The 16,238-nt window shown below is 28.3% G+C and overlaps 1 protein-coding gene across 1 annotated transcript in view; it reads right to left on the bottom strand.

Annotated features, from left to right (window-relative positions):
- LOC119674087 (hillarin-like) overlaps positions 1-16,238 on the bottom strand; it is a 53,537-nt gene that overhangs the window by 31,740 nt on the left and 5,559 nt on the right. The window lies entirely within an intron of this gene.

Raw genomic sequence — 16,238 nt, 5'->3', positions numbered from 1 at the left:
GAATATTTTATACGAGATCTAGCACTTCAATCGTTTTAAATTCAGATCAATCATCCTTTTTCTAATTGTAGTAGCAAATTAACCTTAATAGAATGCCATAAACTTATTGTCACTACACATGTTCATCATTAGCAACAATTTTTTTTGTGTTTTAAACCTATTTATGTTTTGATTTAAAAAATATATAAACAAATGTTTAATTATTTCGTTATTTTATACTTTACAGGCAAGTTCATTAAAGCAACTTAATTAACAAACTCCAAGAAACACTATAGTGTTATATCATATATTGTTTGTGATTTTATGATTCACTGCCGGTAAACATAATTTTAATTAAAAATCCCAATAAATAGAACCTTTTGTTAAAGCAGCTTAAAAATTTTTGATACAGAGCACACATAAAATCCAACATCATTTTGCACTCATTCACGTGTCCAGATTGATTTAGTTCATGATTTTATGATTCAGAAACGTAGTGAATTATCACCCGAGCCAATTTCATTAGCTTCCAACAGCTAAAGCGTGAATAATATAATATAAATACGTATTAAAAGGTAATTTTAATATGAAATAAAAATAAGTAGCGCACTTTTATTACAACACCCTGCCGTACAATACATTTTGCAAAAAGCATTCGCAGCAAGGACCGAAATCGGGGCAGGCACAGCTCAAGGATTGAAAATCAGGCGCCATAAAATTATATACAGCAACAATACATAATTCGTCTGTACTATCTATAGAATGTGACCTGAAATAAATAAATGTCCCTTGCCCTTATCAGTGTTGCAAAGCGGCGGCTTACGCTACGCTAATGGTCAAACAACGCAGTTTTATGCTACGAGTACGTAACGCATAACGTTGCTGCGTACGTAATTCGGTTATATTTATTATGTATTTTCACGTTATTTACGATAAAAATTAAGAACCGTGCCAACTGTTGGTGCCCTTGTGTTCCAATACCTTTTCGACTTTTCATTTTTAATTTTCTACGAGCACTGTGTTTTATTGGCTGCCAAAAATAGGTAAGACGTACTTTGCCCTGCGATACAAAATTATAAAATTTATTTTTTGATGCTCAAATGCTCGCTAACTTTATTGCCTCAAAAATTCAAAGTGGGATGAGAAATATTCGATATTATAATTTATTGGAAAATAATAAATGTGCGTATTATGGTATCTATCAGTCGTGGAAGAAACTTTTGCAGCCGCTGGGCATTAACATTAAACTGGCATGACCATAAACATTCAGCTGATTTTTAATAGCATTTTTGTGACAATGTCCTTAAAACAACGGAAAAGCATGAGACTAAGCTCATTGTTTACATTTTGTTTGAGATTTAATAAAAAAATCTTATTAAAAAGCTCATCTAAGTTATTGCTTTTAAGTTTATTTAAATTTTCTATATACAGAAAATTTATTTAATTCTCATTTATTATTAAAACTAAATATGTATTCCTATTTCTCTTGATTTTTCTACAATCTATCAAAATTTTATATAATTTCGATATACTATTTTAGTACACTAAATTATCTACTAAGAACCTACACTCAGAAAAATATGCTCTAACCACACACTAGTTAAATTTACCTGACCATTTTGTTAGATAAATTTTAGCTCATGTGCTAAAGAAGATATGAAAACCATCATATGGTCTAATGATGTGTCGAGTAAAAATATTTTAACATGGGATTCAGTTAAAATCTGGTTGAATAAACTAAATTAATTTTCTGAATGGGACAAACAAAAAAATACATACAAAAACAAATTTTGGAATATTAAAACCTAGGTTAGGTTGTGTAGACGATCCAAAAGTACCACTTCGGCCTATTAGACCATTGTGTTACCGTATAAAGAAAGCAAACTACCTTAAACCTTAAAGCACAAAGTTTCAGATACTTTTTCGTAGAAGGTTTTGAGCTTGGCTTAGATCCTTAAAAGAAAGAGGCTTCTGGAATATTAAAATGACGAATTTAAAAAAACTGGCTTCAATAGATCGAAAAATTTAAGATTACCATTCTTTAATATATAAAGAAGTTACACGAATCACATTTTATGAATGGATGAAGGTTCATAATCGTGCAATGTGCGATTGGTTTGTCGATCAACTTAGAATCATAATTCACAGCAAAGACGCACATCAATATATCAAAATGAAATGAAAATCTAATAGTTTTCGTGACTCATATACATAAATATGTAACTTATAACTTATTATGTATACATATAGTTATTAAAACTTAACTGCGTTAGAATAATTATTTAAATAATGTTTAAATATATCATTTTCTAAATGAAAATAGTTTTTTGTTGTATTATTATGTTGAGGCTAGTTGAGTCAGTGCACTTGAGCACTTTTACTCTCTATTAACTGCAAGGTTACTTCATAACCCCTCTATACGCCTTGACTGGATTATTGTTTGTCACTTCATCAGATTAAGCAATAACTGACAGTTTTTTAACATTAAATAATTAAACTATATGTATACCTGCTTATCTATATATATGTATATATAAGCTGTGGCGTCGCAACGGACCCATTTCTAAGGTACAATTGAGCCGATCTTATTTAAACAAAACAATCAGCAACGTGTATTCACTTATCAAATGCTATACTCATACATACAAGCTATATAAATACAGTTATATATGAACTAGATATAACATACTTTTCTCTAAATTAGGAAAAGGAATAAGGAAAAATACTAAAAAATCAAGAAATCTCATTAAACATGTTAGGCCAACCAAATGAGAAATAGCATTTTGTTATAAATGGCGACATTTCTAATTATTATCAAATTCTTTTTAAATGATATTGGTTTTAAAAAATTTACCAATATTCCCTTATAAAAAAAAAACTAAACATTTGTTACAATCCTTAATAATATAAAACTAAAAAAAGGGATTAGAGTGTAATGTCGACAAAGAAATGGTGGAAGCAAAGATTATAAAAAACCAGTAGAACAATTCAAGTCTTAAATTGTTCTATTTTGCAGTAAAAATTAAAAAAGAGAAAAAAATTAACCATAATAGCCGCAACAATATGGTTAACAAATGAAAGAGAATGAGGACACGTTCTACACTGATTTTATTTTAGTTATTAAGAATTCTATTTGAGAGCGTGTGTCGTTTAAAAAGTATATATATAGAGTTGGATGAAACTATTTATTGGTGCATGGGAAGGGATACTTTAGTTTTAATTTTTACTGAAATTTATAATGACCAAAAAAATTAATCTTAAATACTTTTTGTCAGAAAACCTTTAATATCTTTAAATTATCTCACCCAAGTAATTTATTTACCCAAAGTTTTTGTGTAATTAAGTGCTCTATAATTTAATTTTAAATTTGTTATTTTAATAGGTTTGGAATTTGCGAATCTCAAAATAGATTCTTCAAAAATATTTTATGATTTCTTTACTTGTGTGTGAATTCTATAAAACAAAATAAAGAAAGCTGCACGTAAGTCAAATTGGTTTAAGGTTTCCAAGTATGTGAAGTCTAGCTAGATTTTCAAACCTAGCACAGCGGTATTATGTCTTACAAATGTAAGACGGACTCAAATTTTACTGCAGTTTTCTAGGCTATCAAAGATGTATTATACGACCCAAATCTGTCAAAAGTATTAAGTCTTTTAAGTCCATCAAGACAAAGTCAAATCTTTTGAATCTAACAAGGCGGTATTACTTTTTTCCAGTCTGTCAAGATGATTCACATCTTTCGAGTCTGTCAAGATAGTACTATATATTTGAAATCTTTAGATGACCTCGCTATTTTAATTAAAATAAAGTGTTTTTACGCCTTACAAGGCTATCAAAATAATATTTTACCCAACAAGCAGTTCAACCAGGTGATAGCATTTACAAATTTGTTAAATTCCTACTTGTTGAATTTTTCTTTTTTTTTTTTTAATAAACTTACTATGAACCACAAATCTGCTTTTAGCTACAGTGTTCATATTCATTATATCACACGATCCTAGTGAAAGCCTTACATGTACCAAAAATACTACTTAAAATAAACTGTCATGCATAATATTAGTTCTATTGTATTTTGATACAAATTAACTATTTTATTTTTCAACAAAAGCCCACTAATATACTTTACTCAATATAAAAATGTTACTCATACGCCCACGGTAACCCAATTTGTTTACAAATTTGTTTAAAGAAATTTTACCTGATCGTAGAATACTAATAGCAAAATAATATTATTAATAGTAATATAAATATTGTTATAAACAAATTCCTTAGATTTAGTTATGTATGAATCCAAACAATTTTCTTAGTAAGAAATTACTTAATCCAATTAGAATGCACTACAAACCTATCACAATTTAGTAAAGACTTACCTAGGTAATACAAATGAAACTATTTGGTTGGTAAAGTAAATTTTATGTTATTTATATTAAAATAACCATCCATTAAAATTTTCTCTACTACTCTGTGCAATCATGCAGCTTATGACAGCATTTAAAATAAATTATTGTACTAAATTTGTTGTTTACTGTACCTATTCGCATTTCTATTTATTATATATATTTACCAGCATATATCCATTTAAATGGAATGTTTCACAAATAACCAATATGAAATACCCAATTGAATATTACACATCAAGTCTGCTAACCATGATTGTGTAAGGGTTGGCCACAATTTCTATTGCACTTCCGTTTAACACCAATGATACTTCACACTATGGTGAGTTACTACATGCGCTTATAAATCAATAATTTACGGTATCATAGTTTAATTCTGAATAAAACCATCAAAATGAGGCAATTTCAAACTTGTGCAAAATAATTAACCACTTCCATTAAATGTTTCCACTTATATGAGCTATAAACCGATCAAAATTTATACATAAAACAATGAAAATAATAAAAAAGTGTTACATGTGCGCTTTGAAATTCGTATTTCAAAATGTATTTACATTACATTTAGTAATTCAATTATGAATTTATGAAATGCATTACCTAAACCTAAAAAAAAAATAAAAATAATTTATTTATACCAATAAATATTAGGTCTATCGGAAAGTTCTATTTAATTAAGTAGTGAAACAATTATAAACTGTTATTATTACATGGAATTTAATTCATAAGAGGAATCATAACATCTGCTAGTGTGATAATAAATTATATACAAACGATTCATCAATTATTATTTTGGATTTTGAGGTACAGAACTAGTATAGTGCTCTATATGAGCCAAAATATATAGTTTTTTCTATTTGGAAGTAAGTTTAAAGTTTAAACCATTCTTTAAGATAACATAAATTCAATATATACAAACTGATTTAGACACGAAAACACTTGTTTTAATAGATTTCACAAAGCATCTATTGTTTTGATTTACTATCCTTGTTTATACAAAATAATCTCGAGACGCTCGCAATGTGCAACTTATATTTCACAATATTCTTTATCGACTAGGACTGCCTTTAGGGCATCAGTTGAATCGTTTTGGATGACTGGTTTTCTCTCATTATTCATTTCAGTTTGAATAATAACTAGAAGTCGAAAAGAGCCTAATCAAGTGCATACAATATCAACAATGTCATTTATAACGAGGTATTCTCTCCCCATGAACACTTTATGCTATAGTGCATGCTGAACTCTTTAATCTTTAGGCTGGAACAAACCTTATGTTTACCTAAACTTTCAGTTACAATTTGTTAGGCTATGCTTTTTGGTATCTCAGTCTCCTATTCGGTGAGTACCGCAAACACAAAGCAGTAATTGCAAAGAATTTCTTCTACTTTTTTAATATTCTGTTCCTTCTGTTCCTGGTTTTTTTGACAGCGGGGCTCTATCATCATTTTTAAAGTCTACATAACCATCATGTTATCGGCCCGTGAAAATACTGCGAATCCACACTCATGTATTTGTTTTGCGCCACTTTTACTTAAAGTAGAAGTAGAATTTAATATTTTAATAACAAATTTAGTACTTTCTTCCATATTGTTCTTTATACACAAAGCGAGTTTGATTAAATTTTGACAACAATTAGACGAAGATTAACCCATTTATCTACTGCCATAAAATCGTACGAGTCTCTAAAAATCATAGGCCCTGCGTCGATGTATAATGCAATTAATTAATCATTAATTGAAAAGACTGTTCCCCGAGTAGATACCTAAGTATTATATTTTTATTATTAAGTAAATGTATTTCTTACAATCTAAATCTCGCAAGGAGCTCGAAATAGATTTAATATTCATTTTGTTTTCTTAACTAAATTAGAATTGTCGGATAACTACAGTTTATTTAATAAGCTGAAAATTAAGCACCTTAGCGTAATTTTTCAACGAATGGAATTTTATTTAAATAAAATTATTTCATACGTTTGTTTCGAAACCCATTTTCCAACACTTAATCAACATATATATCCCTCTTTTTAGCAGTACTTACCTCTGATGAAACTGCATTTAGTAACTCTATTTACTTATTTATGGCGCAATTTTTTCATCTCCAACTGAATAAGTTACTTCTTAAGACAATACAAAAAAAAAACGCAAATTCAACAAATAAATTGAAAAATGTTGAAACGTAAAAAACGCTCAAACAATATCAGAGAGAATGCAGAAGAGGAAAGGGAAAAGCAGAAAAGTAGTTTATTTGATGTAAAATGGAGTGATGATAGTATGCTGACATTTTTACACTATTTCCCGTTGCTGGAGCAACACAGCAGCGAGGATGCAAAATGCTGTGTGGAGAATCCAGAATGCAGGATGAAACATGCAACAAACGACAATGAGTTAGTCAAATTGCTGGCAATATTGTTGCAGGAATATATGTTGTTGTATGTGCTACTAACAAATTTACTTAAGTTAAGGAAAACTTAACATAAAAAACTAACTTAAATAAAGAGACTTGAAACAGATCTTATATGTGAGTAAACTCAAGTGCAAATATGTGTAAATAAATGAAAGTTTAGCTTAAACAAAGTGAAAAACATTTCAATTTCAGTTACAAACTCATTTATAATCATGAGGAATGACTTCCAATTACTTTCGTGCCGCAAAATTGTGAAATAAAACGGAAATGATGGTATACGTCGATGTCCACATTCAAAATGAAATGCATCTAGCACCAATAGTGACGCTATTATTTAAGCACTTTTATTTTTTGCACTTTTTTTGTATTTAGAAATGTTTTTGACTTTAAAAAAAACTTTAAGGATAGAAATATTGTGCTCAAGTAGCAAACAGTGTCAATTTTAAAATGTATCTGAGGAAAATTAATTATCTTCTTCTGTTTTCTCCTTAGTTGGCTCAATAATCACTAACTTGTTTGTTCTCTTTGACTTGAGTAAACATTGTTCATCTTACGCTTATGTTCCATAAGAAGTTCAATTGAGTTTAATGCAACTTGTTGCGAAATATAAAGTGTAATTATTTTGATTGATATGAAAGCACTTAGAAACTATAAAGTTGCTGTATTTTAAACTCAAAATAACAAATATGGTAGTGTGTGATGTGATGGAGGCTATTCTTTAGTTTAGTAGGTTTTATAGTTTCAGAAACTTATTAAGTTTGTTTAAAAAGCAAGGTGAATAAAAATGTATACGCAAACCTTTAAATAAAGCTCTAAACTTTGATTTTATATTCACAAAAGTAGATCTGAGTACAAACAAGAATAATACATTAGATATGTACCTATGTAAAATCTTTCGAAGAATATATTAAACTTACATCAAATCATTCGATACTGCAATCTTAACAACATATCGAAACTATGAACAATGTAAAGCACACAAGGTATAAAGTTATCATAACTTTATTAAAATTTCAAAATACTCACTTATTCCTACGGATATATTTTTGCTTTAAGTCGATTAACTATTCAAATACATTTAGAAGTACTGGTTTTTACACGTATTTATCATATATATTGATATTCAGATGTCTGAGTTGGTGAATCAGCATCTTTACTCTATTTTATCTGTGGACAGTTTTAAGTCACACTAAGAATCACTGAATACGGGGCTTTATAATATGATGGATCTGATGTCTTTGTATCTGCCTGTGCCTTTCAAATTTCGCTGTATTTTTAGGATGCTGAGAGTTGGATTATTGTGACTGTCAATTATATTGAACAGTTTCAGAGCACGATCTTTAATGTATTTTTCGACGTATTTATCATAGTTTCAGCATCACATAACATATAGAGAAGCAAGTTCACCTGAAAAGTAGTATATAATCAACAGCCATTCACATCAGAAATAGTTATTGTTATTATACAATTGATTGATTGTATCTGAAACCTGAAACATCATGTGTATAAACTTGAAGACTACAATAAAATATATATTGCTACTAGTCGGAAAATTAAAATTACTGCTCCTTTAAATCATTGTTGAGTTAACTCACACGCTATTAATATTACAGTTATCTGGACTAATATTACCTAACCTTAGCAAATCCTCGGTTTTCGGGGTTTATAACATATAACTAAATGACAATAGCCTTAACTTTACCCGCCAAATATAACACTCATACGCTACGTGAGCCGCATTCGTTTTAATGCTTAAGAATAAATTTATATTCCAATTATACATCAGTGTTGAATTATTCAAAAGAAAATATATATGCAATAAAGATTATAAATTATTTTTAACATATTATAAATCAATTATATTTTTACTTTATGTTACCAATAATAATTATTAACAATATGAGAACACACAAACGCTCGTACAGATATTGGCAAGAAAATTAATATTTTGAAGGACAACCTATAATTTTTCAGTGTTTAAGCAGTAATTGAAAATAATTATTGTCACAAAATATACAAAAAAAGCTAAATTTTTTTAATTTTCTAAATGTTGAAATTTATTGGAAGCCGAAAATTTTCCATTTCTAAGTATTTTCCCTTTGACACGTACTAAAATCTTTGTGGTATCTTTAAACAAAATAAAAAAGCAAAATGTAAAGAAAAAGGCTTTTAATGTTTTCTTTTTTTTTGTTGCTATTAACTTAAGTACGAAAAGGATTAATTGAAATTGATGAAGCTACCAAGTGCAAGTGACATTTGACTTTTCTTGATTGTCACTTAAGGACATTTTGGTATAAAAGCGAAAAGAACACTCGAAGGAAGGCATTTTCTTTTTATTTATTTTTATTTAGTTTATTTTAAGCTCGTATGTGACCCTCAAGCAAATGCGGTCAAAATATTTGCTTAATTACTTGTAGAACGGCCCGATTTTAGGACTATTTGTATGCGAAAGACATAAGAGTTTGTAATTTCGTAAATGTGTTTCTTTATTCTTTTCGTTTTTTTCTTATTTTTTTCTGTTTTATGAAATAACGAAAGCCATGAAAATGATGTCATTAAGAAGTAAAAAAAGAAACTCAAGTTATAAAAAAAAATGTTCTTTTCATCTATATATTTCAAGAGCAACGATCAATATAAATTTATGTAATGAGTAGGATACAAAGATTACTTCAATATTAAACAACTTATTTATATCTTTTTTAATAACTTTATTTTAATAATAATTTAGTCATTTTCTGTCATTGATAAAGTTTAAGTCAATCTCCCTTTTTCTGTTAAAATATTAATTTATGCACACAATAAAGGATAATAAAGTAATCACAAATGTAAGCGCTTTTAATTGGTAAATTACTGTCCATAAAGGAACAGAAAATATTAAGAATATAATGTAGAAAAAATGATTTTATTAACGGTTTTAAATTTTAATGAAATACGAGTATTTATTAACATAACTGAAAACACTATTTTATGTATACTTTTGTTAAGGACAATAATATATATATGAATGGAATTTTTAAAATTATTTCAAGAGTTTTGAGATCAAAGTAAGATAAATATAACAAGTTTTAAATAAACTAACAGGAAATCCCATTAACATGCAAAGATGTTAGTTTATATGAGCTGGAAAAAAACCTAACTAATCCTTGTGCCAAAAAGAAGACTCCCTCAGGCTTTGAGTCAGACACTCGTGTAAAGATAACATACACGAAACTAAAGCGCATATATCACAAATTTTTCAAAATTCATACTCATAATGCAGTTGAATGAAAATTTGCTGATTTTGCAAAAAAAAATTCAAGTTAATAATATTGAAGAAAATACTTTACTAGTAACCAATAAATTATGCATTTTTGGTTATTGTAGTTTGCAGTTTTTATATTGAAAGCATTTTAATATTTTTTAAATTGAATTTCATAGCATGTGAACTCGTGTGCATAAATTGCAATAAACTGTGAAACAAACGAAATTCTTTTTTATATTCGCTTTAAATATTTTTTCAAGTTAAATTCGATTATTTCCTGCTTTATGGCTAAACGTAATAAAATTCACGAATTTATATTTGATTTTAAAAAATTAGATATATATACACAATTCTTAAAGAGATATGTATTTAAAATTAAATCAACTAATTTTTTATTAAGCATAGAATAAGAACTTTATATTACACATAAGCAGAAAACCTACTAAACTTCAGTATCCTTCGCATTATTATGAATGAAATTTATTTAAGATGCATATGTACTAGTTTCTAATTTCGTTATTCTCTCATAATTTTAAGAACTACATAATTATATACACATCCTTTATAGCCATAGCAAAACAAAACGTCTTAGCGGTGTCCTTCTCTGGATTTAGCTGTCGTTTATTCTGTCGGTTTGGGCACCTACCAAGATAATGCAACGCAACAATATATTGAGAACACTTCAAATCAAGTATTTATTATAAACAAATGTATATAACTGGCTAGATAAAATTACACTGTGATCTCTGAGATCGTTATTTTTTTATAAATATGAATATTACATATTTTTCAAGGAGAAAAGTCACATTGAAAGACTGAATGTGGTCGCCTCTTTTATCTGACGTTTTAATATTTTCTCTCTAAACTAGGTAGACTAATGCAAGAGTAGCGGTTTCGGTAATAACTAAGATAATATTGTCCATACCAAAGTGCTTTATTCTCTGTAGATGATTTCTTGATTTGTTCGGCCAAACTATTTACGCGATCTATCTATAACATTTATTTAATATTCTCTCAGAAGTATATGTATTATATTAATAACATTCCCAGCAAAATGAACCACCATAACTCTTCAACTGTCCACAGTAGTATAACCATTAAAATATCAAATTGAAGCATATTTAATAAAAGCTTGGAATTAATTAGTTCAGTGAAGTATCTATTTGATACTTCTTGGCTACAGCCATGTTCAGAAGGAATTATTTTAATAGTTAATAGAAAAATAGAGGTTTCGAGAAGTAGTGAACTACAACAACAAAAATTCTTTTATATTTATTATTTTAATTAATATAATTTATAATTATATTATTTTAATTAATTGAATTGTTGGCTTACCATACAGCTGCTTTGAGTATTGTCAAAAACCCTTCATTAGTAGCGTTACAATTATTTCTTATATTTGATAATTCGTAAATAATTTTCTTCTGAGACTGCAAGTACCAGGAGTCGAAGTCATGCCCTGCTAAATATGAAGCTCAGAGTCAGCATTCATTAGCCAACTGACCCAAAGTTAATAGAAAAATGTTACGGTATATGTAGTCATTAAAAATTATGCTGATATTTTTCTCAAATAATAGCTAAATGATACATCAGTTCTGAAATAAATATTTATGTTAAATGTATAGCAGTAATTAAGAATTATGAAATCTTCAATTAAGAGTTGCTCCGATATATTAACATTGAAATCAAATTAATTTAAAAAAAAAAACACAAAACTAAAAGTTTCCCGTAAATGTTTTTATTGTTTCAATGCTTCTTTGTGATGGATTCCCTCACAATTCCTCTATCTTACCATCATCAATTTCATATTTTCGGTTTATTCAGCTTTTGATTTCTAACTCCTCCAAATCCTAGTGAACAATGAAGCACTTCATCATTATTGTTGTGGAAAATGTAAGTTGATGGCTGTTAAGCTGCAAGAGAGAATATTTCTTCAATTTCTTCTGGGAAGAAGCAATGAATGAAAGTTTTTAGTAAGTGAAAATTATTATCGTCACGAGTGCAATTGTGTGGAATAAAGTTATTGAATTTCAACAGAAACAATTTATGAAACAATAAAATGAACAGACAAATAAAACTGAAACAATAATGTTGCAATTCGTTTATGGAAAAAAATGAAAAAAGAAATATTAATTAAATTAATTATTAAAGCAAATGTTTGACTTTTGATTAATCAGTTTTAGTTTAAGATAGACTTAATTAAATTCTTGTGTACTCGAAAAACAAACAACGACCCCACGAAGGGAATGGGCAGGAACTTTTAAGTCAAATAATTATGCAGCAAAACACGAAAATTTTGTTTATTTAAGCGATTTTTGCGTGAATTTTAAAATTTTATGAAATTTCCATCGCAGGATAATTCAAAATATTAGAAAGTCACGTTCTTCATACTACGACGCGACAGTCACTACAGTAATTTAATATGTGCATACATTTGCCTCCCCGCAGGAGGCGCAAATCAAGCATCTGTAATTAATTCAGCAACTTCGGCAGTTCAGTTCTGGAAGTGTTTATTTAATTTTCGGAATTATTTGAGCCTCGCACCGTTTGTAGGCGAAGCGATTTGATGATTTCAGTTAGTAAAAGTACAAAATATTATCTAAAACATTTTGCTTTTATTATTTTTGGGTGTCTTAGAAGTTTGACACTTAACTTATCAAAAATGCTAATTAAGCCAACGGCAATTCGATAGTAAAGTGATTATTAATGCAATTTTTGGTTAAGATAAAAGTGATGAAAGTTTTCCACTATTTCGTTTTGAAAATGAAAATTATTCCAAATATATTTATATTACAAATAAAAAGAATTATGAGCATAATATTTTTTTATCAAATATATTGTAACGACATGGATACGTCCTTTGACTTTGCTGAGGTATTACTCCAGGTCGTTGCAATAAACTTGTTTTATTGACTAGTTCGAGAGATAGTAAAAGGCCAGGGAGAAAGTAAGGACGTTGTTTATTTAATATCTAAAAAAAAAATATCTAAAAAAAAGGAATTCTAGTCTATGTTGTTATAATTCTAAGCTGTTACAATAGGTTGTAGCCAATGGCATCAAAAAGCCGGAACGTTATATACCATAATAATACATCAAAATACCGTGCGGCATTATAAACTATTACAATACAATGATCCTAGCCTGTGGTATGCCGGTGGCGTTATAAATTATTATATATTATTATTATTTAAATATATTTTTTTATTTATTGTAATTATATATCCATATATTATATATCCAGACTGATTTATAAGTTCGAGTTTCAGAATGAAATTGAAACATATTACTATGACCATTTACTTAATTTTTAACAAAGGAAATATTGAAGTATTTTTAAAAGGTGAGATATATTTTAAGAAAACAGCATTTTAACGAAGAATCATCATTCGTATGTATGTCTATATTACAGCCTTCACAAGAATGATAAGATATTCTGAAAGAATTACTTGCTGTCTCCTAACAAACAATAGAGATGAAGACTTTTTAAGAGCATAAAATCTGCCTTTACTTCTTATACTATTGAATTACAATAATAATTAATACATGATTCCCTAAAATTAAGAACAATGTTATCTGTTGACTCTAAGCAAAAGTTTATACATTTATTTTGCCAACATATGCACTATCTTATCTTATCAAGTAACCAAGATCAAAAAGATCGAAGTCATTCAATATTGTATGTCAACGGTTTTTTTCGATTATCGTGATTTCCTGCATCGTGAGTGCCTTCCACCGGTGCAAACGGCTAACAGGGAACTGTATTTGAGCATTATGCAATGTTGATGTAAAGCTATTCACAAAAAATCATTATTATGAGGAGATAGTTCCAGTTTTTGCAACACGACAATATATCACCCTACTCAAACATTATATTGCCCTGAGCTCAAAGTATTCCCCGCAGGGATATAACATAGTTAAGACAGAATTAGGACAGTTTCACAACTGTTTTTAGTATTGAACAAAACTATGGGATAAGTATATTATATCGGGAAGAGTGTACTTTGAAGGCGTAAAATAGATTTATAAGGAATAAATAAGTTATAAACAAATTCACGTTATTTTTTTTATCATAGTATTAGTACAAACAGATGTGACTTCTTTTTTCGTTTCTAAAAATGTTTTTCTAATTTGTTATTCTGTAAGAACTATACACTTTAACAAGCTCTAGCAAAAATTAAGTAATTCCTTTAAATATTAAAATTAACAAAAAAAATTTGACAGCTGCTGTCAGATCTGCCGGATTGTGCTCAAAAATCCCAAAAAATAACTAACAAAAAATATAAGTTGAGCTTTGTTGAATAATTATTAACTGTCTTTCCAACTTGATGGTATGTAGAACGCCAACAGCTACGTCCTCCTTTGTTGTGCAACAAGGATTAGGAAGTGAAAGGACTACTAATTATTCTCATAAATATGCAACAAATTTGTGTTGTCATTTTTGTTGCGAAAATTAAGTCAAACATAAGTGAACAATAAAATTTCCATATTTTCAACTGAATTATTTAACAAAATTTCTGCAAAGTCTAATTTGTAGTTATGTAAACATCAATGTTGACAAGATTTAATAAAAAATTTTTAATAAATAAATATTTAAACAAAACAATCAACATTAAAAAATGTATAATTTTTGAATTTTTTCTACACTACCTAGAAATATTTATTTAATTAATAAATTATAAAATATTAAAACAAATAAATTACTAAGGTATTATATCACTATCAGCATTATTGAAATCGGTTTTTAGAAGCTTTGAATTTCTTTTCAGTTGACAAAAATACAGCACATTAATAATCATTAATAAATTATCAATTACTGTCAATTAATTAAATAGAGTTTATATCCTTTTGACAAACAATTTCGTTTAATTATAATATTGTGACAATTATGGCTACTTACTGCACATAAATGTTTTATTTCCTTTATAATGAGTATAAAAATTAATGACAATAAATTGACTACCGCCCTGAGCGACTCCCTTCAGTTAAATTGAAATTCCTTAACAAGGATTTATACTTAATCGTCTCATAAATATTTTGGTTTATTAAAAAATTTATGAGACTTAACGAGCATGAATTCGTGTGCTCCTGCAACGACTCACGTCAAACTATGGGAACCACATGAAGGTTGAAATTTTGATTTTTTCATTTTTATTCCTTGCCGGAGAGTAATTAATTTCTGGAAAACATGTAAAAGCGTTTTTGAGAAGCGACTGGGTGGAACACGAGGATAAAATAATTTTAATTAATTTTTATTTAGGCTAAATTAACAGCATAAAATGCAGTTAAGACTTCAGAGTACATGTCGAATATATAAAATGGTTATCATTGATGGTTAGCTTAACTTTATATACCTAAATGAGAGTATCAGATTTTTGAAAAATCTATATACATATATGCTCGAGTACTTAGTAAAGAAGATTTAGGATTTTAAAATTCTTTATTTTAATGAAACCAACACTTACACGTGTTGATAAGATAGATTCTTCAATGAAAGACTGTAAACTTTTCATGACACTTACCAAATAAAAGTGAAGTTACTGCATATATAAGAATATGCTTATATATCCCTTAAAAGAGTTGATTTTAAAAAATTAATTACGGTTAAGTTAGAGTATATCGCAGTCATTATGTTGTTTACCATGTTATTATCACATTAAGTACAATTCAGTCTGTTATTGGAGATTTTTATTTTAAACCTTTGAGGTCCACAATTTCTGAAACTGAATAACTGACTTCACTTAAATCTATTGTCAAATGCTACTGCTCGGAAAATCAAAAATGGGCTAAATACAGAATATGTATTCCAAAAATATTGAATATCTACAGTTCAATTAAGAACGGTTGTTGACAAAATTGATCTGATATTGTTACAGTGCTTCTCCAAGTTGGAAGATAATACCCTCTAAGTTCTTATTCTGTTCAACAAAGCGATATCTTGTTCCAGCAAAGTGAATTAATCTCAGTTGAAGTTAAGAGTCACAGAAAAATAGCAAACATCTACTTCATCCGTAGTTTTTCGGATTAAGGGGGCTGGAATCCTCCTCCTCTCCTTCTCTCGCACCCGAAATGAAAATTAAAATTGGGATTTATACATAACATTTTTTACAAGATAATATTTTTTTTGAATAGCTGAAGCTATCTGAAAGGTCCACCCAAAAGAAATTTCTAAATACTGATCTGTTCAACAGATATTGCTCTTTTTATTCAAACAATGGTATAGT

This window comes from Teleopsis dalmanni, chromosome 2 (genome assembly GCF_002237135.1).
Source record: "Teleopsis dalmanni isolate 2A chromosome 2, ASM223713v2, whole genome shotgun sequence".
NCBI lineage: Eukaryota > Metazoa > Arthropoda > Insecta > Diptera > Diopsidae > Teleopsis > Teleopsis dalmanni.
This window is presented reverse-complemented; position numbering and strand designations above follow the sequence as displayed.